Source organism: Staurois parvus, unplaced genomic scaffold (assembly GCF_062004578.1).
Source record: "Staurois parvus isolate SC_StPar_1 unplaced genomic scaffold, SC_StPar_1.0 ptg000233l, whole genome shotgun sequence".
NCBI lineage: Eukaryota > Metazoa > Chordata > Amphibia > Anura > Ranidae > Staurois > Staurois parvus.
Window position 1 is genome coordinate 4,654,462 of NW_028318029.1, and position 23,826 is coordinate 4,678,287.

The 23,826-nt window shown below is 40.8% G+C and overlaps 1 protein-coding gene across 15 annotated transcripts in view; it reads right to left on the minus strand.

Moving 5' to 3' along the window:
* MBNL2 (muscleblind like splicing regulator 2) overlaps window positions 1–23,826 on the minus strand; it is a 233,960-nt gene that overhangs the window by 188,848 nt on the left and 21,286 nt on the right. The gene's annotated exons all lie outside the window — the stretch shown is intronic.

Here is a 23,826-nt window from a genome sequence, read left to right on the forward strand (position 1 = left end):
TGCTTCAGACAGACTTCTGTAGATATTACACAAAACGTAAAGCATTAAAGATGTCACTCAAAGAAGGGGGGTGCCTTGAACAGTGTTCTTTCCTCCAATTATTCATAATATTGAAAGATAATGGCTCTACACCTATTGCCTTCTTTTATGTCTAGTTATTTGTTTGTGTCAGAGATTTCCAAACAAGATTCTTCTTGCTTCTGAAAATGGAGGATGAGGATAAACATTACCCAACATTTAACACTTGGGTGGATCCCCTTCTCTTCTGGCTCTTTTTATCACTTTCCTTCTTTGTGTTTTGTTTTATTTTTTTCCCTATTGTTTAGGTATTTTTTTTCCCCTAAAGCTTAGCCATTTTAAGTAGAAATGCTTACCATCATTTTGTCAAGATAAGTAAAAATGTTATGAGGCAATATTTTAAACAATGTATTACTTAGTTTGCACATTGTTACTTAGAAGTTTACATTTCTTTGAATAAGTTTCTATAGCGGCTTTCCCATGGTCTGCCACTTGCATGCTTTGCCATCTGCCTATGCTGCTGCCCACAAAGTTTACATGTTAGAGCAATAGTATACAGCCATATTCATCTTAAAGAACTGCTGGCAAAAGAAAGCAGAAGTGAAGGGTAGTATAAGGTTTGCAAAGGGATGCAGCGGTGAGCAGCAGGGGTGCAAAAGTTAGTAGTGTTATAAAGGGGTGAAGAAGTGAACAGCGGTGTTGCAGATGTTAGCAGATGGTTCACTGTATAGCAGTGTAGTGCTAAAAGTGTACAGTAGTAGTAAGTAGTGTACAAGTGCTAATATTTATATTCTTCCACCATGTTCTAGTAATGCAAAAAAAAAAAAAATTGTCAGATAAAGTATGAGATTCTTATTACAGTAGATTTCAACAATGTTAATATGCCAGAAATGGTTCGATATTGTCGACTGGGGTACAGAATCCTAGTCTTTCTCCTTTTAACAAATTGTAGGAGCTTGGGTTAATAGACATATACTGTACGAGAACTACTCTCATTTTTCAAATCCACATACAACTTTGTCTAGGATAGATTTAGCAGTTGACTCTTCTAATATTATATCATTAATTTATACAATGTATTATGTGGCTAGGGGAATCCCTGATCATTCTCATTTGGTAATACAATTTTAAAAGTAATTACAGAAATACCTCCTAATTCTGGAAATTATAATTTTTATTATTGGTTAAGATTGTTTCTAGTTCAATCCTCTATTCACTCTGGCCTTGATCATTTTTGTAAAGGTGGAGTGATTCCATGGCTTCATCCGTTGATCGCTGGGGTTGCCCTGAAAGCCAAACTTCGAAATAATGGGAGAAAAATTTGATGGTACAAGTGCATAAAGCAGAGGAGGAATAAATTAACATTCCCTCGGCTATGCCTCTAAATAATTGGGAATTGGAATAGGATTTGGTGACCTAATTTTCACTGAAGAAAACAGAATATGGGTGGTTCTTCCAAGCAGGATTATTGCTATAGGTAATACTTCCATTTTATTTTAACAAAAGGTCCAATATTTTTAGTCACCTACAAAGGCTGTTAAATTGGCAAAAAGACCAAGCAAAACTAAAAAGAAGCTATACCTGCAGTGTCTCCTGTGTGTCATATTTCATGCACTAGCTTTGGGAGGGTTAGCAGACACAGATCGTGTAAACTTCAGGGTTATGTCACAAGGTAGGTTTGAGACTCTTACATAGAAAATCACAGATTTGGAAAATTGAACGGTCTTCAAAGTAAAGTAACCATATTGTGTACAATCCTGAAAAAAATCAATATCTGGATGCAACAAAAGAAAAAGATTATTTGCAAGCAGAGGCCAATATAACTCAAACAAGATGCTTATTTTTGTATGAAGTGTCTTTTTAAAACACAGTAATTCATTTTGGTGGGAAAAAATATTGTAAAACAAACCATTAAAGTTTTGTTGTGATAAGTATCACATACATTGCATCTATTATCTAATCAAACATCCTTTATATGTTAATAGAAACAATGCGTCCTAAAAATTGACAAAGGGGAGGCATGGCTTTAATAATGTAAAAAACAAAAAGGTGAGACATCTCATGTTGGCTGTTCATAAAGCAGGGTGCTACATTTTCTTGTGGACATATTGTCACCTCTTGAAATTAGGTCACCCGTGTATTCAAGAAGAAATTAATGAGCTTTCATAAATCATCTTAGGAAAAGCCTGCTGTCCTTTAACTATTTACTCAATAACAAATCCCAAAGAAAGCAGATGTCAGCTGACAGTAGCATGGATATTATTTAACCCACATGCCATAAATCAATAAAATATAAGATGTATCAAATAATTACCTGTCTACAGATCACCAACAGTATATATTTATAGCTCTATAGCTATATGAAACCTGGGTGGTCTTGTGATAGATTATTGGCTACTTACTGTTCTTTTGAAGAGCTTTGCCATGTAGCACTATCCTCGTTAACTGAATTATCAGATGACTGACCAGCAAACATAGAAGATGACAGCATTAAAACTAGTATTTTTATGTGTGCTGTATTTTTCTAGTTATGTGGTAGCCTCATATATTCCCATTTGTCCTTAGTGTCCTCCCTAGAGAGTTTTTGGTAGGTGCTCCATCCAGCTATTTTGTTAGCTGCATGCCAAATATCCCCAAGGGAGAACACTGCAGAACTAGCTTCCCTTTAGTGATCCTGCAGGGCTCACTTTGCTCCTCTATAAGCCAGCAGACAATGTGGGAATCAAAATGGATATTGGTAAGAGAAAAGGTGAAATTTACCAGGCTCCTCATTGATGTCACATGGGGTGGGGTCACATGAGTGATGTCCCCAGGTAGCCCCACTCCTTACATATTTAACCACTTGAGCTCCAGAGGATTTACCCCCCTTAATGACCAGGCCTCTTTTTGCTACTCCGCGCTGCACTAATTCAACTGATAATTGTGCGGTCATGCAATGCAGCACCCAAACAAAATTTACGTCCTTTTTTTCACACAAATAGAGCTTTCTTTCGGTGTAATTTGATCACCTGTGCGCTTTTTATTTTTCACGCTATAAACAAAAAAAGGCCAATAATTTTGAAGAAAAACAATATTTTTTACTTTCAGCTATAAAAAAAATATATAGTAAACTCAAAGTTGGTTATAAATTTAGGCCAAAATGTATTCTGCTCCATGTTTTTGGTAAAAAAAATCCCAATAAGTGTATATTAATAGCTTTGTGTGGAAGTTATAGCGTCTACAAACTATGGTATAAATACTGCAATTTACGCCATTTTTCTGCTATACAGTGCTGCACTAGTTTAACGGACAATTGCGCAGTGATGCAATACGGTACATAAATGAAATTTACATCCTTTTTTCCCCACAAATTGAGCTTTCTTTCGGTGGTATTTGATCACCTGTGCGGTTTTTATTTTTTGCGCTATAAAAAAAAAAAAAAAGGCCGACAATTGAGAAAAAAAAAAAAAACAATATTTTGGACATTTTGCTATAAAACATGTCCAGTAAAAAAAAAAAATGCAAAAATCAAATTTAGTCATAAATTTCTGCCAAAATGCATTCTGCGACATGTCTTTGCTCCAAAAAAAAAACCCAATACGTGTAAATTAATTGGTTTACGTTAAAGTTATAGCGTTTACAAATGGCGGGAAAGATACTGGGATTTTTAATTTTTATTTATACTAATAATGGCGCCGATCAGCGACATATGACGGCAACCAGCGACTTATGGCGGGACTGCGGCGGACATTTTGACACTGGGGGGGGGGGGGGGGGAACTGACTTGGGGTCACTGACATCCTCAGTGACACCAATACAGTGATCAGTGAAAAAAAAACACTGAAACTGTACTAATGTCACTGGGGAGGAAAGGGTTAACATTTTTAGAATTTGCTGTGTAAGGGGAGTGTTTTACTAGGGGGCGGGGGTGTGTACTGGATGGGGGGAGGGAGGGGGGAGCTGATAGAGGGAGAGAAACTCTTCTCTCCCTCTGCAGCTTGTCGGCGAACTGTCACAGAGCAGGGCTGTGTGTAAACAATGCAGCCCTGCTCTGTGTCAGTGATCACCGCTCATCACGGGAAAACGGCCGGTAAAAACCCGTGACCCGGCGGCGCAGACCCGCTGCTGACACCCGTGGGACAGGTAGGGCGGGCGCGCGCCCCCTACCCGTTTTGAAGGCAGCCGTTTAAAAACGTGCTTTTGCCTACGAGCGCCGCCCTTCCGCCGTTTATATGCGGTGGCTGGGAGGCAAGTGGTTAAGAACGGTCAAACCACCGGAGCTGACAGGCGGGGGCCATCATTGGAAGCAGACCCTTTTTTAAAAAAATTTTTTCAAGTCGGCGGCGAACATTGTGATTGATGTTGGATCTACTGCGGGGGGGCATTCTTTTATTTTTTTCTTTTAATAAAGCACTTGTCAAAGACCGTGTCCTGTCTTTTTTTCACACTATACTTTGTTGTGAATGAGTAGCGGTCCCATGTACCCCATACTCAAGCACATGGGGGGGGGTGATCTTGTTAAAGGGGGCTTCCAGATTCTGATAAGCCCCCTGCCTGCAGACCCGCACAAACACCAGCCAGGGTTGTGAGGAAGAGGCCCTTATCCCCATCAACATGTCCCAAAGCACCCCCCCGTGTTGAGGGCATGTGGCCTGGTATGGTTCAGGAGGGGGTGCTCATACCCTCCCTTTCCTGACCTGCCGGGCTGCATGCTCAGATAAGGGTCTGGTATGGATTCTGCGGAGGACCCCCACATCATTTTTTTTCTTTAATTTTGGAGTGGGAGTTCCCCTCAAAATCCATACCAGACCCGAAGTTTCCTTTTAGCTTTCAGTTAAAAGAAACAATGTTTCCTTTTAGTTTTTTTAACTCTGGGGAAAGTGACAGCTAATTCTGTGAGCTATAGTGAAGAAAAAAAAAAGCCGGCAACTGCATTTAAAAATCGGCACCGACATACACTTCGTATTGCGAAAAAAAATTGTAAACCAAGGCATGATTTTCAATGGATTTTCATTCGTAAACCAAAAATTACGTTAACCGAGGCGTTTGTAAACCGAGGTACACCTGTATATTAAACTAGCTAGCTATTTGCTAGCTGCCAGCATTATTCACTCCAGTGCTACTTTTACTCTGCATATTTGTTTCCTTTTAAGTCCTCATGCACACTGGATGTTTTTACAGCTGCTGATTTTGGCTTTTGATGGTTTTTTCTACAGCCAGGAAACTCACCAGCATGTTATCCTATGTGTCCATGCACACAGACTGTAATCGTTTTTTGGCTGGAAAAACCCCCCAGAACTATTGGGATTCTAGAGGAGTTGTTTAGCTGTAAAAACGCTCTAACACTGAAAAATGCCGTAAATTGCAGCAAACCAGTGTTTTTGGAGGGTTTTTTTACCAAAAAAAACACACCTCTAAAAACAGCTAAAAACGCTACCGAGGCAAAACGCCGCTAGAAGCTAATACAAAAACGCTAAAAAAAAAAAAAAAAAAAAAAAAAAAAATCACATTTTTAATGTGACTTCACACAGCTAACGTTGCCAGTGTTATTAAAACTCCCTGTGTGCATGGAGCCCAAAGGTTGAACACTGGCTGACAGCAGAAAAATAAAATAAAAGCTCTGGAGATACTATGTGGAAACAGTTCTGCTTTAAGAAATGCTAAGTAATATAGATTTTATTTTTAAACAAAAATATGGGCTTCAAAACATATATCAAAACATAGCACTTGTTGCCAGTACCTGTGACAATTAATGGAGATACATCTTGGTTATCTTCTAGAGAGCCCCAGTATCTCCAAAACTGTCCTCTAAGAATCAAAATTTCAGCTGGTCCACTTATTGATAGCATCTCAATGACTAAGAAATATTGACAATAGTCAAAAATGTGTTGTATCATACATTTTAGTAAGCCATAAGGCCAGTACGAGAGGCAGCATCCTCTGCTTATTCATCTGTATACTTTCTTCAATCTATTTTTAAAATCTTTATTTGGATTTCAGAGGCCATTTCTAAGTGATATAAATGTATGTAATGATTTGTTAATGTTGCCAATCACAATGTGCACTCAGTTTAGCTGAGTTTAGAGAAAATAAAATTCCATGTGCCAAGGATCTAAATAGACAGATCTTAATGCAGTTAAACACATGTAAAAATGTGTAAGCACATGTGAACACGACTAAATGCATCTAAATGGAACTAAACTTGCTGCAGGAACAAGCAGGAAATCTAAATGCAGGAGCAAGTGATCTGAGAATTGTAGTAATGCCACTTCAAAACCAGCTTTAATATAAGTAGAGAATTCACACCATATAGTCCCGCCTGTTCACCTCCCACATCAATGCATTTCACCCCACAAAAGGGCTAATTCATTCACCACGGAGATCTCCATAATAAAGCCCTTGTGGAATAAAATACAGTGGAGGTGGACAGGAAAGACTATATGTTGTGAATCCTCTACTTTATATTAAAGCTGGTCTTACATCAGTGACGGCATCAATGTGTGGCTTTGAGGCATAAATGTTGTTTACACTTCCCAGATGACTTCTCCTGCGTTAAGAAGAGCTAAATGCAGCAGTGTCAGTGTGAATGAGACCTAAGAGGTAAAGAACAAAATTGTATTATCCACTTGTCCTCTATAAAGTAAATATTTCATGAAATAGTTATTCCATTCTCTTTCATCCTCAGGCTGTTTAACCCAACCTATACATCCAACAGCTTTGGTTTTATCAAGCTAATTTTATTTAGATACGTCATAGTTTATCTGGATTTCAACTTTATGTCTTAATCAGCGGTTTATTTTCCATGCACCCAAAATCATTGTACAGGAAACCTGTACTGAGGGAAATAGGGAGACAGTTTTAACACAATTTTACAATGTTCTGCACATCTGTACATAGTAAACAGGTATAAAAAGGTATACTACTGTTACAAACTTCTGGTAGGCAGAATGATAGTTGCCCCCCAACCCCACAAACTTCTTTTTATCAGGCTTCAAGCTACCTATGAGATAAAACTATTTTGTCTCTAATAAAATTATTCATTTAAGCTGGCTATAGATGGTTTGAATCTTGGACAGTTCAGTGGGGCTATTATTGTACAACTTGGGTACAACCAGCATGTCGGATTTTTACATACGATTATTGCCAGCAGCTATAGCTGCTAGCAATAAACATCATCATGTTCTCCCAGCAGGGACAGCTTCCCATACCCCACCTCCCCTGCCAAGAGAACACAATAGCTCAGTGGAAGAATTTGAGCATTTTTCTTTTCTGCAACCCATGGTTGCAGGAAAGAAAATCGCATCATCTATGGCCTACGTTAAACTCTTCTTTAGACAAACCACTACAAAGCTGATTTCCAGTAAAGTACGAGTAGCTGAAAAGCTATATGCAGCGATTTGGCAAAGCATGAAAAAATTATGATTGAATATACAACTATCCACAACTTAGTATTTGCAAAAGTAATATGGATGTGGGGGGATTTACATAAGATGCCTATAGTGAAGCTAATTTCGGATGGATGCCAACAATCCCAGATGCATTCAAAGGTTAAAGTGTATGTTACAGTTTACCAAGGCGTAAACAGCTGCATCATCTTTATTCTGTTCTCTGTGTATGTCTCAAAGTACTCAAACAGACACCAATACCACATTCCTCACGGCAAACAGTTTTTCAAATACTTGAAATATGAATATCTATCAACAGGATCTTAGGGACTTGTCCACTCTGAACATTTCTTGTGTAATTCTTTAAACAGCACAGGTTTGTGGTCTGTCTGAACAACAAACAAATCAAAAGATTCAACAAGAGTCAATAGCTTACAGTGTACCCACCACCATACTTGACAGATAGAACTGAGTTTTCACAAAAGCTCACGCTAACCATAACCAAAATAAAAATTAGGATTGCCTGTATTTTCACTTTCCTACCACTGTGAAACATCAGGAACACTACATTAAATCTTTCTATATTATACAATAGAAGCCGCCATCTTGTAGACTGGATAAACATTTGAATAAGACAACCTAGGAACTAGTGATATCACTAGGTATACTATAAATGGCTGATCTAATAAAAACAGAAAAACTTTAGTGTGTGCCAAATTCAAATAGCCATTTAGTCACTTCCTAATTTATTGACAGGAATATTAGCTAAGTCGATGAAATGACTGTCTCTATATAATAACTTAAAGTTTGTTTTCCTTTCTTTTCCTTGGCTAGCTTCATTCAACTCTTGGGGACTTCAACAGTGACAGCTCACTCAGGTCCATAGCTCCACTGAAGACTGGTCACTCCTGCACAGTGACAACCTGGGTGCCAGCTATCACAGTCTGTCCCCACTGTTCACTGAAATAGAAAAAAATCAGCTGCACTCTAATTAGCTCTTGCAGTATTTTTAATAATCTGTGCATCGAGCGCATACAATAGTGTCTCCAACCCAAAAACTTACTTGATACGTTTCACCACTCCTGGCTTGCTCACAAGGATAATGGAAGTTGATTCACTGATTATTAAAAATACCGCAAGAAGGGCTATTTGGAGCGCAGCTGATTTTTTCCCCTATTTTCAATAGTGTCAGCTCACTGCCATAAACGTAAAGTAAAAATATGTTGTTGCTCTTTGGTACCGAGCATCCCTGCTAGTGTTAAAAGTCCTCTGCATGCCATCTATCTCTATATATATTTATTATGCAGGTGTGCTGTTTTAGTTTCAATGTAAGCAATAGGACATTACAATTATAAAACCATTTTTTTTCGTTTTTTTTTAGTTTTAAGTCCAGGAAACTTTATTATTGACCTGCTGTAAAATTCAGACTAATGACCATATTTGCAATTGTACATTAAACGTTTCTATCTACAAAGTTAATAAACAGAATTAAATATCCAAAGATCTTGTTGTCCAACTCTGTGGCACAGAGATATCTACGTGGCAAAGTGCTTCACTTTTTTTAGGCTGTTCATAGAAATCAAGTCAATTGCATGATCTACAGTCATACAGCAAGAGCTGCTGAATATACACTGCTCAAAAAAATTAAAGGGACACTTTGAAAACACATCAGATCTCAACGGGAACAAATATCATGCTGGATATCTATACTGATATGGATTGGGTAATGTGTTAGGAATGTAAGGATGCCCCATCGTTTGATGGAAATGAAAATTATCAACCTACAGAAGACTGAATTCAAAGACACCCCGAAAATCAAAGTCAAAAAATGATGCAGCAGGCTAGACAATTTTGCTGAAATTTCATTGCAGCAACTCAAAAATGGTACTCAGTAGTCTGTATGGCCCCCACGTGCTTGTATGCATGCTTGACAACATCAGGGCATGCTCCTAATGAGACAACGGATGGTGTCCTGGGGTATTTCCTCCAAGATCTGGACCAGGGCATCAGTGAGCTCCTGGAGAGTCTGAGGTGCAACTCGGTGGCGTTGGATCAACCGAAACATGATATTCCAGAGGTGTTCTATTGGATTTAGGTCAGGCGAGCGTGGGGGCCATTCAATGGTATTAATTCCTTCATCCTCCAGGAACTGCCTGCATACTCTCGCAACATGAGGTCAGGCATTGTTGTGCACCAGGAGGAACCCAGGACCCACTGCACCAGTGTAGGGTCTGACAATGGGTCCAAGGATTTCATCCTGATACCTAATGGCAGTCAGGGTGCCATTATAAATAAAATATAAATGATGTAGCGCTTAAACAGAAATAACAGTAATAATTAGGGACACAAATTGTAAAAAACGCATACACGGTCCTAATGGTGGACCAATAATGTGATTAGTATAAAATGGTGACCCCAATCTACATGGAGATACTTGGAAATGTGACCCCTGGTACCAAATATGGGACACAATCCAAAAAATGAGTGAATCCCTACAGGGATCAAATGCATACACACAGTGTAGAAACAGATGATACAGAACATAATGAGAATCTGTGCAAAAAGTCCATTAATCAGTGCTGCATTCCTTCTGATCATGCAAGATGCTAGGATGTGGGTACACAGCACACCATCATTGTGATCCCAAAATAGCTGCAATGGCCTCTCACCTCCACAATGCGATCCTGCAGGGCCACAAAGCATGTATGGATCCCCTCAGTATAAACCGCTCCTTTAGACTGGTACCTCGAGCAAATTTCCTGGAGTCAACTTTCACCACTGAGATATATCCCTCTGGACCGGTTAGTTGGTAAATAGGTACTCTCATATAGATCAAAGCTCACATGCCCATAAAACGTGAGAAGAACACATTCTCCATAGTGTAACACTGCTTTATTGGCGCATAAAAGTAAGCCAAAATGCAAACACATTAAGTAGCTGCTATCAAGGTATTCTCCCCATGTGCTGGGTGTAAAGCATGAGAATAAGGTGTTCCAAGATGGCGTCACACCGGAAGTACGTCACCACACTATTGCCGTCAACGCGTTGCATCACGCAACCTCATGACTTCGTCAGGGTGCCATTGTCTAGCCTGTAGAGGTCTGTGCGTTCCTCCATGGATATGCCTCCCCAGACCATCACTGACCCACCACTAAAACAGTCATGCTGAACAATGTTACAAGAAGCATAATGTTCTCTATGGCTTCTCCAGACCCTGTCACGTCTGCCACATGTGCTCAGGGTGAACCTGCTCTCATCTGTGAAAATCACAGGGTGCCAGTGGCAGATCTGACAATTCTGGTGTTCAATGGCAAATGCCAATCAAGCTCTATGGAGCTGGGTAGTGAGCACAGGGTCCACTAGAGGACGTCGAACCCTAAGGGCACTCTCATGAAGTTTCTCATTATTTGGTCAGAGACATTCACACCAGTGGCCTGCTGGAGGTCATTTTGTAGGGCTCTGGAAGTGCTCATCCTGTTCCTCCTTGCACAAAGGAGCAGATACCGGACCAGCTGATGGGTTAAGGATCTTCTACGGTCCTGTGCAGCTCTCCTAAAGTAATTGCCTGTCTCCTGGAATCTCTTCCATGCTCTTAAGACTGTGCTGGGCGACACAGCAAAACTCCTGGCAAATGGCACGTATTGATGTGCCATCCTGGGAGGAGATGGACTGCCTGTAGGGTCCAAGTATCGCCTCAGGCTACCAGTAGTGACACTGACCCTAGCCAAATGCAAAACTAGTGAAAAACAGTCAGAAAAGAGAAGTAGGGAAAAAAATGTCAGTGGTCTCCACCTGTAAAGCCATTCCTGTTTTGGGGGTCATCTCATTGTTGCCCATCTAGTGCACCTGTTAATTTCATTAACACCAAAGCAACTGAAACTGATTAACAACCCCCTCTGCTACTTAACTGACCAGATCAATATCCCAGGAGTTTAATTCTTTGATTAAAAAGTGTTACTTTCATTTTTTTGAGCAGTATACATTTTCAATTCCATCTTTTCCCTAACAAGGCTTAGCACAGTGGATCTTTTTTCTTATTCTGACTAATAGTACGCTTTGATATTCTTAGCTACAGCAACTACTATCTGACCAGATCTCATTGTAATTATTCTTATTTCCCTGGCCCACTGTTGTGACTCATTTCTGATACTTCACTTAGCTGCCAATGACCGATGCCTTGGCAGAAGTATACTGTATATAGATTTTCAGCTTTTGTGACACAAGAAGCCTGTTCCCTGGTCTGAATTTATTACTCCAGATGGGGGGTTCCAAAGGGTAAAAAAGGTAGGAAATGAAGGAAACTAGGTGACCAAAACATGCATTAAGTACCGTATTTTTCGCTCCATAAGACGCACCTGACCATAAGACGCACCTAGGTTTTAGAGGTGAAAAACAAGAAAAAAAAATATTCTGAACCAATGGACTGCAGACATAGTACAGGGGATGACCAGAGACTGCGGACACAGTACAGGAGATGACCAGAGACTGCAGACATAGTACAGGAGATGACCAGAGACTGCGGACAAAGTACAGGGGATGACCAAGAGACTGCGGACATAGTACAGGAGATGACCAGAGACTGCAGAAACAGTACAGGAGATGACCAGAGACTGCAGAAACAGTACAGGAGATGACCAGAGACTGCGGACACAGTACAGGAGATGACCAGGGACTGCGGACACAGTACAGGAGATGACCAGAGACTGCGGACACAGTACAGGAGATGACCAGAGACTGCGGACACAGTGCAGGAGATGACCAGAGACTGCGGACACAGTGCAGGAGATGACCAGAGACTGCGGACACAGTGCAGGAGATGACCAGAGACTGCGGACACAGTGCAGGAGATGACCAGAGACTGCGGACAGTGCAGGGGATGACCAGAGACTGCGGACAGTGCAGGGAATGACCAGAGACTGCGGACAGTGCAGGGAATGACCACAGACTGCGGACAGTACAGGGAATGACCAGAGACTGCAGACAGTACAGGGATGACCAGAGACTGCGGACACAGTACAGGGAATGACCAGAGACTGCAGACAGTACAGGAGATGACCAGAGACTGCGGACAGTACAGGGGATGACCAGAGACTGCGGACAGTACAGGGGATGACCAGAGACTGCGGACAGTACAGGGGATGACCAGAGACTGCGGACAGTGCAGGGAATGACCAGAGACTGCAGACAGTGCAGGGAATGACCAGAGACTGCGGACAGTGCAGGGAATGACCAGAGACTGCGGACAGTGCAGGGAATGACCAGAGACTGCGGACAGTGCAGGGAATGACCAGAGACTGCAGACAGTGAAGGGGATGACCAGAGACTGCTGACCTTTGGGGAGGGAGGGGGAGCGGGTACCTGAATTTGACAGGTACCCGCTCCCACTTCCGCGGAGTTGCCTTCCCTCTTCTTCCCGGGCCGGCTTCTGTGACAGCCGGGTGCCCACTGCGCAGGTGCAAGAAGCGCTTCGCTTTGTGAATGGCCCGGCGCCTTCTGTGACCTTTCATGTGTCCCAGAAGACACCGGATCATTCACAAAGCGCAGCACATGCGCAGTGGGCACCCGGCTGTCACAGAAGCCAGCGCGGGAAGACTGTGCAGCGCTGGAGCGAGGAACAGGTAAGGCCCTGCAGGAGAGAAAAGCTGAGCGGCCGGCCCGGTATTCTGACATGGTGGCGGCAGAAATACCGGACCGGCCGCTTTACATTCGCTCCATAAGACGCACTGACATTTTCCCCCCTTTTTGGGGGGGAAAAAAGTGCGTCTTATGGTGCGAAAAATACGGTATGTTTATTTTAAAGTGGTGGTTTTGATACTCTTGTTGTAGTAACATTTTGGTATGAGCTGAAACAATTGTATTCCAATTTGTACACCATATATAAATGTTTATATTCTTTTTTGCACTGTATATATAATGTCTGGGGATTCTCAGTAATCGTACATATATAAGTGTCAGAACTGGCTCGGTATTGACATAATTAAGAGTGCATTATGCGCACTATGTAATAAACAAATAGAGGCCGGCACTCATTTGTGGTATCCCTGTGCAACCAATTTCCACAGTTCCTTAGGGCTCTGCTCTCTCTAATCCAACTCATTTTGAAGGTATGCCTTCATCAAGGAGGGGAGGGGGGCATCACCTCTTTTACTCTATGGTGTTCATGAACCCTTAATTGTACACAAGTTTAAATACAAACATCATAACCTCTTGGATAAAGACATACAATGCCCCATTCACACCTGTGAGTGTTTTTTTTTTTTTTTTTTAAGAGTGAAGCTTGACGCTCCAAAACACTCACGGTAAAAAAATTAAAAAGAATTCAATATTACTTTATGGAGATGGTTCACACCTCCACTCCAAGCTCAAAAAAAAGTTTCGGAGCGGCTTTTGTAGCTCCATTCGGTCAGATTGATGCAGTTTCACTTCAATAGAAATGTGCAAATTGCGTGATTTCATGCACTTTAGCGCATTTTGTTGTGCAACCAAGAGCATTTTTCTGCCATGGCAAAACATGGCAACAATTGATGTCACAGAAGAAATTCTTCTCTATTGGCTAATACAAAAATGTAAAACTCAAAAAGCCCAAAAATGGCTGAATAAATTGTGTAGAAACGTTCGCAAAACACACATAAAACACAAGACAAAACACGCAAAAAAGCTATGCTCAGATGTGAATGGAGAATCATGAACGACGTGACAATATATACATAAAGTAATGAATAACTGATCACTACAAATCCTAACTAATGCTGGCCATACAGGTATAGATTTTTGTTCGCAAACCTTAAGAAAGTTAATTTAATTTTCTAATCATTAGTGGGGTCAAATCAATATTAGTTTTCGACCACAGTGAAGGAAAAATTTGAAGCAGTAAGGAAAACTTTTCTCGAACGAATTGTATGTGGTTTTCATCCAGAATTACATTCATTCAAAACTGAATGTTAAAAGCAAAGAAATATTTTCTAACATTTGTCCATTCATCAAATGTACGAATAATTTTCGTAAGAGTGTTCATACGAATATTCTCGTCCAAAAATCTATATGTGTATGGCTAGCATTACCCTGACATACCTATAGTATTCATTTCCTTGCAAGTATAATGGACTTTTAAATAAGGATGGAGTATATATTATGTGCAAGTGAAAATACTGACTGCAGCCCAAGCAAAGCTCAGAGAAGACGGGACTGTGAAGGATGTCCAGCATAGCCCAAGGGAACCAGAACAAAGCTTGAATAGTGGGAAAAGCAGGGAGATTCTGAAACCTGAAAGGGGTTAGTGTGGTGGTGACTGTGCTGTCACGGCTTGATCTGTAAGGTTGAGCATGTGTACTGCCACCTTTTTGGGGAACTGTGCACTGGGCTGGGAACCTGTGACGGACTGTGATATCCTTTTATTGTAGCTTTGCTTCTGTGGAAAAAGGCTGGATGAAAGCATTGGAGTAAGCATTGTATACTGAATTACTTACATTACTGTATAAAGATTAAGTAAAGGTACTATTGGACAATGTGGTTAGAAGTACAGGTGAAACTCGAAAAATTAGAATATCATGTAAAAGTTCATCTATTTGAGTAATGCAACTTAAAAAAAGGTGAAACTAATATATGAGATAGACTCATTACATGCAAAGCAAGATAGTTCAAGTCGTGATTTGTCATAATTGTGATGATTATGGCTTACAGCTCATGAAAACCCCAAATCCACAATCTCAGAAAATTTGAATATTACATGCAATCAATAAAACAAGGATTGTACATAGAACAATATTGGACCTCTGAAAAATATAAGCATGCATATGTACTCAGTACTTGGTTTGGGCCCCTTTTGCAGCAATTACTGCCTCAATGCGGTGTGGCATGGAAGCCATCAGCCTGTGGCACTGCAGAGGTGTTATGGAAGACCAGGATGCTTCAATAGCGGCCTTCAGCTCTTTTGGATTGTTTGGGCTCATGTCTCATCTTTCTCTTGGCAATGCCCCATAGATTCTCAATGGGGTTCAGGTCAGGCGAGTTTGCTGGCCAATCAAGCACAGTAATCCCACGGTCATTGAACCAGGTTTTGGTGCTTTTGGCAGTGTGGGCAGGTGCCAAGTCCTGTTGGAAAATGAAGTCAGCATCCCCATAAACCTCGTCTGCAGAAGGAAGCATGAAGTGCTCCAAAATCTCCTGGTATTGAGGGTGTCAATGATGGTTTTCTGCACAACTGTCAGGTCAGCAGTCTTTCCCATGATTGTGATTCCTACTGAACCAGACTGAGAGACCATTTAAAGGCTCAGGAATCCCTTTTCATGTGTTATGGCTTAATTAGCTGATTAGAGTGGGACACTTTGAGCCTAGAATATTGCACCTTTTCACAATATTCTAATTTTCTGAGATTGTGGATTTGGGGTTTTCATGAGCTGTAAGCCATAATCATCACAATTATGACAAATCACGGCTTGAACTATCTTGCTTTGCATGTAATGAGTCTATCTCATATATTAGTTTCACCTTTTAAGTTGCATTACTGAAATAAATGAACTTTTGCACGATATTCAAATTTTTTGAGTTTCACCTGTACATGCCTTTTTCTGTGATACAAATAATCTGAAACATTATCGGAAAATAATTAAACTTGCTTTCTCTTCCCGTGAAGATAGACAGATAGATTACTGCAGAGGTACAAGACTGCTTGTCTGTTTCTTGTACATTTTTATTAACCACTTGCCAAACGCGCTATAGCTGAATGACGGCTACAGCGCGGATGTCATATGTCATCCTCCCTGAATGCGCCCTCTAGCGCGCCCCCGGCACTCTCCGTTATCGCTGTTATCTACAGACAGCTGATCAGATGATGAGGTAAAAGGCCAATAACAGCGGTCTTTTACCACGTGATCAGCTGTGGCCAATGACACAGCAGATCACAATGTACATACAGTTGCTGGGTATCACCTGCACTTTCCTCAAGCTGTCACAGCGTGAGGAAAGTACTGCCGATAACCAGCAAATGACACAGAGGACATCTGCACCGATCATCTGGGCACCGACGCCTAGCAGTGCCTCCCACCAGTGCCCATCACTGCCACATATCAGTGCAGCATCATCAGTGCCTCCTCATCAATGCCCATCAGTGCAGCCTATCAGTGCAAATCAGTGCAGCCTATCCATGCCACCTCAATGCTGCCTATCAGTGCCCATCAGTGCTATCAGTGTAGCCTCATCAACGCACATCAGTGAAGGAGAAAAATTACTTGTTTGCAACATTTTATAACAGAAACAAAAGAAGAAAACTTTTGTTTTTCCCAAATGTTTTGCTCTTTTTCTTGTTTATAGTGCAAAAAATAAAAACCCCAGTGGCGATTAAATACCACCAAAAGAAAGCTGTGTGAAAAGAAATTATAAAAATGTTGTACAATGTTGCATGACCACGCAATTGTCATTCAAAGTGCGAAAGGACTGAAAGCTGACAATTGGCCTGGGCAGCAAGAGGATAAAAGTGCCTGGTAGGCAAGTGGTTAACCACTTGCCCTCCCAAGGATTTGCCCCCCTTCCTGACCAGGCCATTTTTTGCAATCTGGAGCTGTGTTATTTTAACTGACAATTGTGTGGTCATGTAACGCTGCACCCAAATGAAATTTACATCTTTTTTTTCCCCACTAATAGAGCTTTCTGTCAGTGGTATTTGATCGCCTCTGCGGTTTTAATTTTTTGCGCTATAAACAAAAAAAGACCGCCAATTTTGAGAAAAAAAAAACAAACAAAAACAATATTTTAAACTTTTCACTACTAAACATGTCCGTAAAAAAATTTAGAAAATCAAATGTCATCATAAATTTAGGCCAAAATGTATTCTGCTACATGTCTTTGCTAAAATAAAATCCCAATATGTGTAAATTAATTAACTTACGTGAAAGTTATAGCATTTACAAATGGTGGTATATATACTGGGATTTTTAAAATTTTTACTAGTAATGGCAGCGGACAGCGACTTATAAAAATGGGACTGAGGGACTGCAGCGGGCAATTTGACACTGGGGGTAAGTGACTTGGTGTCACTGACATCCTCAGTGACACTAATACAGTGATCAGTGTTAATAAAAAGCACTGACACTGTACTAATGACACTGGGCAGGAAGGGGTTAACATCTGGGGCGATCAAAAGAGTTGACTGCGTGACGCTTCACTGTAAGCACACTGCTTTGTATGGCTCTGCAGAGCCATACAAAGCAGTGTGCAAGAGCTGACAGGGGAGAGATCTGTGTTGTTTAGATACTCGGTGATCACCAGCGGCTGCAACAAGGCTACGAATGGTAGCAAAGGTAGGGCTTGCGCGCGCACCCCCTACTCGGAAATGAAAAATCATGTATATACACACGATTTTACGCACCAGTGCCCTGTAGCAGTATTTCTGCTATAGGGTGGCGCGGAACCAGTTAATCTACACACAGTGAATATAAAAGAAAAAATAGTGTATACTTTTAAATCTCAACAGAGGTATAAAAATAAATAAAAGTGTGATTCTACAACTCTCCAAGTCACTAAACCCTGTGCTTAGCAGACTTCTAACAGACAGACCTATTCAGCTCCAAAAAAGGAGGACTTGCTCTGTGCAAATCTCAGGACTAGTTTTTTTGTACAGATTTACCCACCAGTCTGCCTAGATTTTCATATAATTCACTCAGTTAATTTTGTTCAGCCAGGGTCTAGAGATCTTGTACAGGTTTTTTTATTCTCTTCATCTTACAGTAACCTCTGATCCTATATTCTATAGAGACACTGGCAGTGTATCGTTTAAAAAAATGAGTCAGCTTAAAGCATTAAGAAAAAGACATTTGATCTACTACTTCTATTTTAATCTACGCATAAAGCAATTTTAAATCGCAATGTCCAGCTGGGATTCTAAATTCTTTAGTTTGGAAAGGAATGGTATATATCATAATAATGAAGAAAATTGCAAGGTATGGGCACACACTCATGCTAGCTAAGGGCAGTCTGGGAAAGGTGACACTGGTGCATGCATGTGGACACAGAGGGAGAATATGGAGTGTGAGCAGCAAGACCATGAGACAGAAACATACTACAAGAAGTCACCACCGAGGGAGCTCAACTGTGCACCAGACAGCTGACCATCCAACTTGAGGAACACACTGTAGGGAATTCTGTGACAAAAATCACTTCTATTGCAATAATGAGCTATGGAAAAATGTAATAAACTGAGCTGTTCTCACATTCTTACTTTGCCATCTTAGGCACAAGCCTCCTTATTAATACTTATTGTCGTTAATATTACTTAATAAGCAAAAAACAAACTGCAGTGTAAGGCAACACCACAAGTGAATGGAAGTAGGAGATAGATCATATGACTTATGATCATATGACTAAATACAGAACTGCACAACATACAACTCTTAAGTAAAAACTATTTTTTATGCAATCTGCAATTATAATGAAGCTCAGTTCACACTAACGTAACTCCAAAGTCTCGTGTTTTTCGAAGCAAGTTTGATGCAACTTCACACTCTATGGCACTCAAATCACAACAAAGTTGCATCAAAGTAGTGCAGAAACGTTTGTTTTTAAAGTCGCTGTCTCTTCAGTTGCATAGATTGCAACAGGTGCCAAACGAAATAAATGGGCAGCGACTTGTCATGCGACTCTGTGTCCAAAGTCTCATGGCAAGTAGCACTAGTGTGAATGGAGCCTGAAACTTATCACGGCATATACTATCACTTTTACCTTTGCATAATCAATCTCTTTATAATTGATAGTATTAAAAAAATAAAATGTAAGCCTCATTATAAAAGCATTGAACAAAATAAAATGTAAGCCTCATTATAAAAGCATTGAACAAAACAGTGAACAAGCTGTAGCATTGTCCTCATTCTGCTCATTGGTCTTTTTTCTAGAACTGTAAATGTACTTATTATCAGGTTGTTTGTTCTTGGTCTTTTTCCAGCATAGATCCTGCACTTCATCTGATGGATCTTTTTTCTAATCAGTGGAAGATGATGAGATAGTAGGAGTCATTGTTTCAAAAGGTATCGTCCACCTTTTGAAAAAAGCATTGCAGCCATGATCAGTGCATTGCGAGAGCAATGAACAGGCTATTGCATACTATTTCCCCAGCCCAAAGACTGTACGGAGGTATGAACTTTTGTTTATGGACTGGAGGAAGTAAACACAGAGATCTCCATTGAACTCTACGAGTCCCTCTGCCATGGGGACTGTAGTCTTTCCTTTCATAGACCCATGCATGCATGAATGCCATGTGTCCCAGAAGACGCTGGACCATTCACAAAGCACAGCGCTTCTTGCACATGTGTAGTGGACAGCCGGGTGCCCACACTAAAGTTGCTGACGCGGGTAGACTGCACAGCACTGGACCGAGGAACAGGTAAAGGTCCTGCTGCAGAGAAGAGCTGAGCAGCCGGCCTGGTATTCTGATACGGTGGCGGCGGCAGAAATACCGGACCGGCCGCTCCATAAGACGCACTGGCATTTTTCCCCCTCTTTTGGGGGGAAAAAAGTGCATTTTATGTAGCGAAAAATACGGTAATTGGTTCACGTGAAAGTTATAGCATCTAAAATGGTGGTATATATACTAAATTTTAATTTTTTTTTATACTAGTAATGGCGGCGATCAGCCACTTATAGCAGGACTGCGGCAGGCATTCTGAGACTGGGTGAGAACGGACTAACTGCCACGGACATCCCCAGTGACACTAATACAGTGATCAGTGCTAATAAAAAGCACTGACACTGGGCAGGAAGGCTTTAACATCTGGGGCGATCAAAGGGTTAACTATGTGCTTTACATTATGTGTGGTTTTACTTAGAAGACAGACATGCTGCTTTGTATCTCTCTGCTGTGCAGGGAGATACAAAGCAGCATGTCCATGCTGACAGGAGACCTGTGTTTACACACAGGTCTCTCCCGTCAGCTTTGCCGAAGATCGCCAAGTGCCGGCTGGGATCCAGTGATTGACATACTGTCAATAGCAGCGCAGGTAGGGCAACACATGCGCCCCATACCTAGTTATGCAAATCACATTATATATATATATATATACACACACACACACACACACACACACACACACATATACACACATACACACACACACACGATTTTGCGCAGCTGTGCCGCCCTGTAGCAGTATTCTGCTGTAGGGCGGATGGTAAGTGGTTAAAGTAGCGTTATAGGCAAATCTTTTTTGCCCCCCATTTTGGATAGAGTAAGGGAGGGTTAACCCGTCAGGGTTTTTTGGCCATCTGTGTCCCATTGGGGATATTTATCTTCACTTCCTGTCCCATAGGACAAAACAGGAAGTGACGTGGAAAATATTTCTCACTGATCGGTGTATTCTGACAGAATACCACGTCCCAACAGGGGGCATTCCTTCTTCCACCTCATTTGTGTGGATGGAGGAATCTAATAGTTTTTATCATGTATGGGCAGCTTCAGTAAAAACACTTCCTGGATAATGACAGTGCTGATATTACACCCCAAGAGTGACTATAACAGAGACCTGCAGCAATGACATTTGCTTAATGTTATTCTTCTCCAATACTCTCCAAATGATAGATTTACAAAACAATTTTCAATCTGCATATAACCAGCTTCCTGTGCACTACAAATCAACAGATTACACGTATAATGAATTTTCCAATGCTTAAGTTAAAGTGGTTTAAAGGCAAAAAGATTTTTTACTGTGCATTAAGGTAGAAAACCTTTCAATGTTTGCCCAACCCCCTCCCCCATTTACATGAGCCCAATCTAAATCCACCACCGCGCCTGTCTGCAGGAGCTCTTCTCCCCTCTTTCTCTTCTCACAAGAGACTTGATAGTAGCAGCAGTCAAATCCTGTGAGGAGGGAGCAGGGGCAGGGCTGAGCAGCACTACGTGGGGTTTTTTTCCCCATTACATACCTTATTTTAGAGCTAGTGATATCATTACTATCTGTGCTTCTCTGTGCATTGCAGACAAATCATGGTTGGAGGGAGGTGCCTCAGTAATCAACTCAAAAGCCCTCAGCCCTAATGAAAGCAGTGGCTCTTGGGACGGGTTATGCAAATGTAAAAATGCCTTGACAGATGAATGTCAAGGGGAAAAAAAGGAAAAAGTGGACATTCCTAGGCAGATTGCATTTGCCTACCACATCATGCTGAGCCTCCATTATTGAAAGAATTGAAGTTCAAAGTTGGGGGGATTTACAAGGACAGTCAAGCTTGGGTTGAAAAGGCTGGGTGATGACATCCTCCAGCCAGGAAATAAGGTGGGTTCTATCTGACTTGCTGCAGCTTCTAGTGCACACTCTGAGAAGCTCCTAGTGTGCGCAGTTGAATCACACTAAACACTTTCAATCAAGGACAGTAGCCTGTACAACTGTGCTAGACTAAAGCGAAGGCTGGAGTTCAGCTTTATTATATTGCAACTTATCAGTCCTTAGATGTGGTGCTGTATTAGTCTTCATGTTTAGGCTAAGAACATTTTCAGTAATTACAGAAAATACCTGCTGATCTTGCCAGAAATGAAGTACCCTGTTAACTTCATGTGAACTGAAAATCACAAACAGTGTTGTCTTTCTTCCAAGCTATAGATACAGTGGAGTAAATGAGCATAGCCACCCTAGGAACCAAAAACTGCTATTCACATAATTGCCTATTTATCTCTTTTATGGGTTTTTTTCCCTTTATTTTAAACTAATGCAGCTACCATATTGAATAACTGGCAAGCTGCAGAATAGAACATTTTTGTGTTTGGATTTAGATACAATTTCAACTTAACTATAGCAATTACCTGGACATAAACAATATATTTTTTGAAGAGCACCCAAGAATAATGATTACAGGAAACACTAAATATAATCAGTCCTGATTGCTATAATCACCTGCTTACTAGCCAGATGTACTGTATGTGAATTTTGACCAATGAGAAAGTATGAGTATCTGCAACCACCGGTTAAAATCCAACTTGCTTTGAACAGATGGACACCTTTTGCACAGGCGTTGGTATAATAAATACAGAGCCATTAGCTGTGTGCTTACAGTGTAGAAGATAACATCACTGAAAGATCAGGGCTGTAAAACCCAGAAGAGAGAAAAAAAAAAAAGTGTAACATTCTGTAGCACATTCAGTGACAAAAATAATACCTGAAAACACTCAGCGCAGACACTTTACTTTTCACACAACCCTTCACAGCCTTTACATGCAGCATGCACCTTTCAGTAAAGGTAGTCAACTGTATGAGTTTGTCCGCTATTACTGGGTACAAGCAAATGACACAAAATAAAATGAAATAACCGGTCATAACGAAAATAGTCATTAAACATTACACAGACTACATTTTTAATATCTTTTACACATCAGAGACGTGAAACAGTTACAGTGGGGATCGAAAGTTTGGGCACCCCAGCTATAAAATCTGTATTAATGTGCATAAAGAAACCAAGGAAAGATGGAAAAATCTCCAAAAAGGCATCAAATTACAGATTAGACATTCTTATAATATGTCAACAAAAGTTAGATTTTATTTCCATCATTTACACTTTCAAAATAACAGAAAACAAAAAAATGGTGTCTGCAAAAGTTTGGGCACCCTGCAGAATTTATAGCATGCACTGCCCCCTTTGCAAAGCTGAGACCTGCCAGTGTCATGGATTGTTCTCAATCATCGTCTGGGAAGACCAGGTGATGTCAATCTCAAAGGTTTTAAATGCCCAGACTCATCTGACCTTGCCCCAACAATCAGCACCATGGGTTCTTCTAAGCAGTTGTCTAGAAAACTGAAACTGAAAATAGTTGACGCTCACAAAGCTGGAGAAGGCTATAAGAAGATAGCAAAGCCTTTTCAGATGTCAATATCCTCTGTTCGGAATGTAATTAAGAAATGGCAGTCATCAGGAATAGTGGAAGTTAAAGCAACATCTGGAAGACCAAGAAAAATATCAGACAGAACAGCTCGCAGGATTGTGAGAAAAACACTTCAAAACCCATGTTTGACTGCACGATCCCTCCAGAAAGATCTGGCAGACACTGGAGTTGTGGTACACTATTCCACTATAAAGAGATACTTGTACAAATATGGTCTTCATGGAAGAGTCATCAGAAGAAAACCTCTTCTACGTCCTCACCACAAAAATCATCGTTTGAACTTTGCAAATGAACATATAGACAAGACTGATGCATTTTGGAAACAAGTTCTGTGGACCGATGAGGTTAAAATTGAACTTTTTGGCCGGAATGAGCAAAGGTACGCTTGGAGAAGAAGGGGCACAGAATTTAATGAAAAGAACCTCTGTCCAACTGTTAAGCATGGGGTTGGATCAATCATGCTTTAGGGTTGTGTTGCAGCCAGTGGCACAGGGAACATCTCACGAGTAGAAGGAAAAATGGATTCAATAAAATTTCAGCAAATTTTGGATGGTAACTTGATGCCATCTGTGAAAAAGCTGAAGTTAAAGAGAG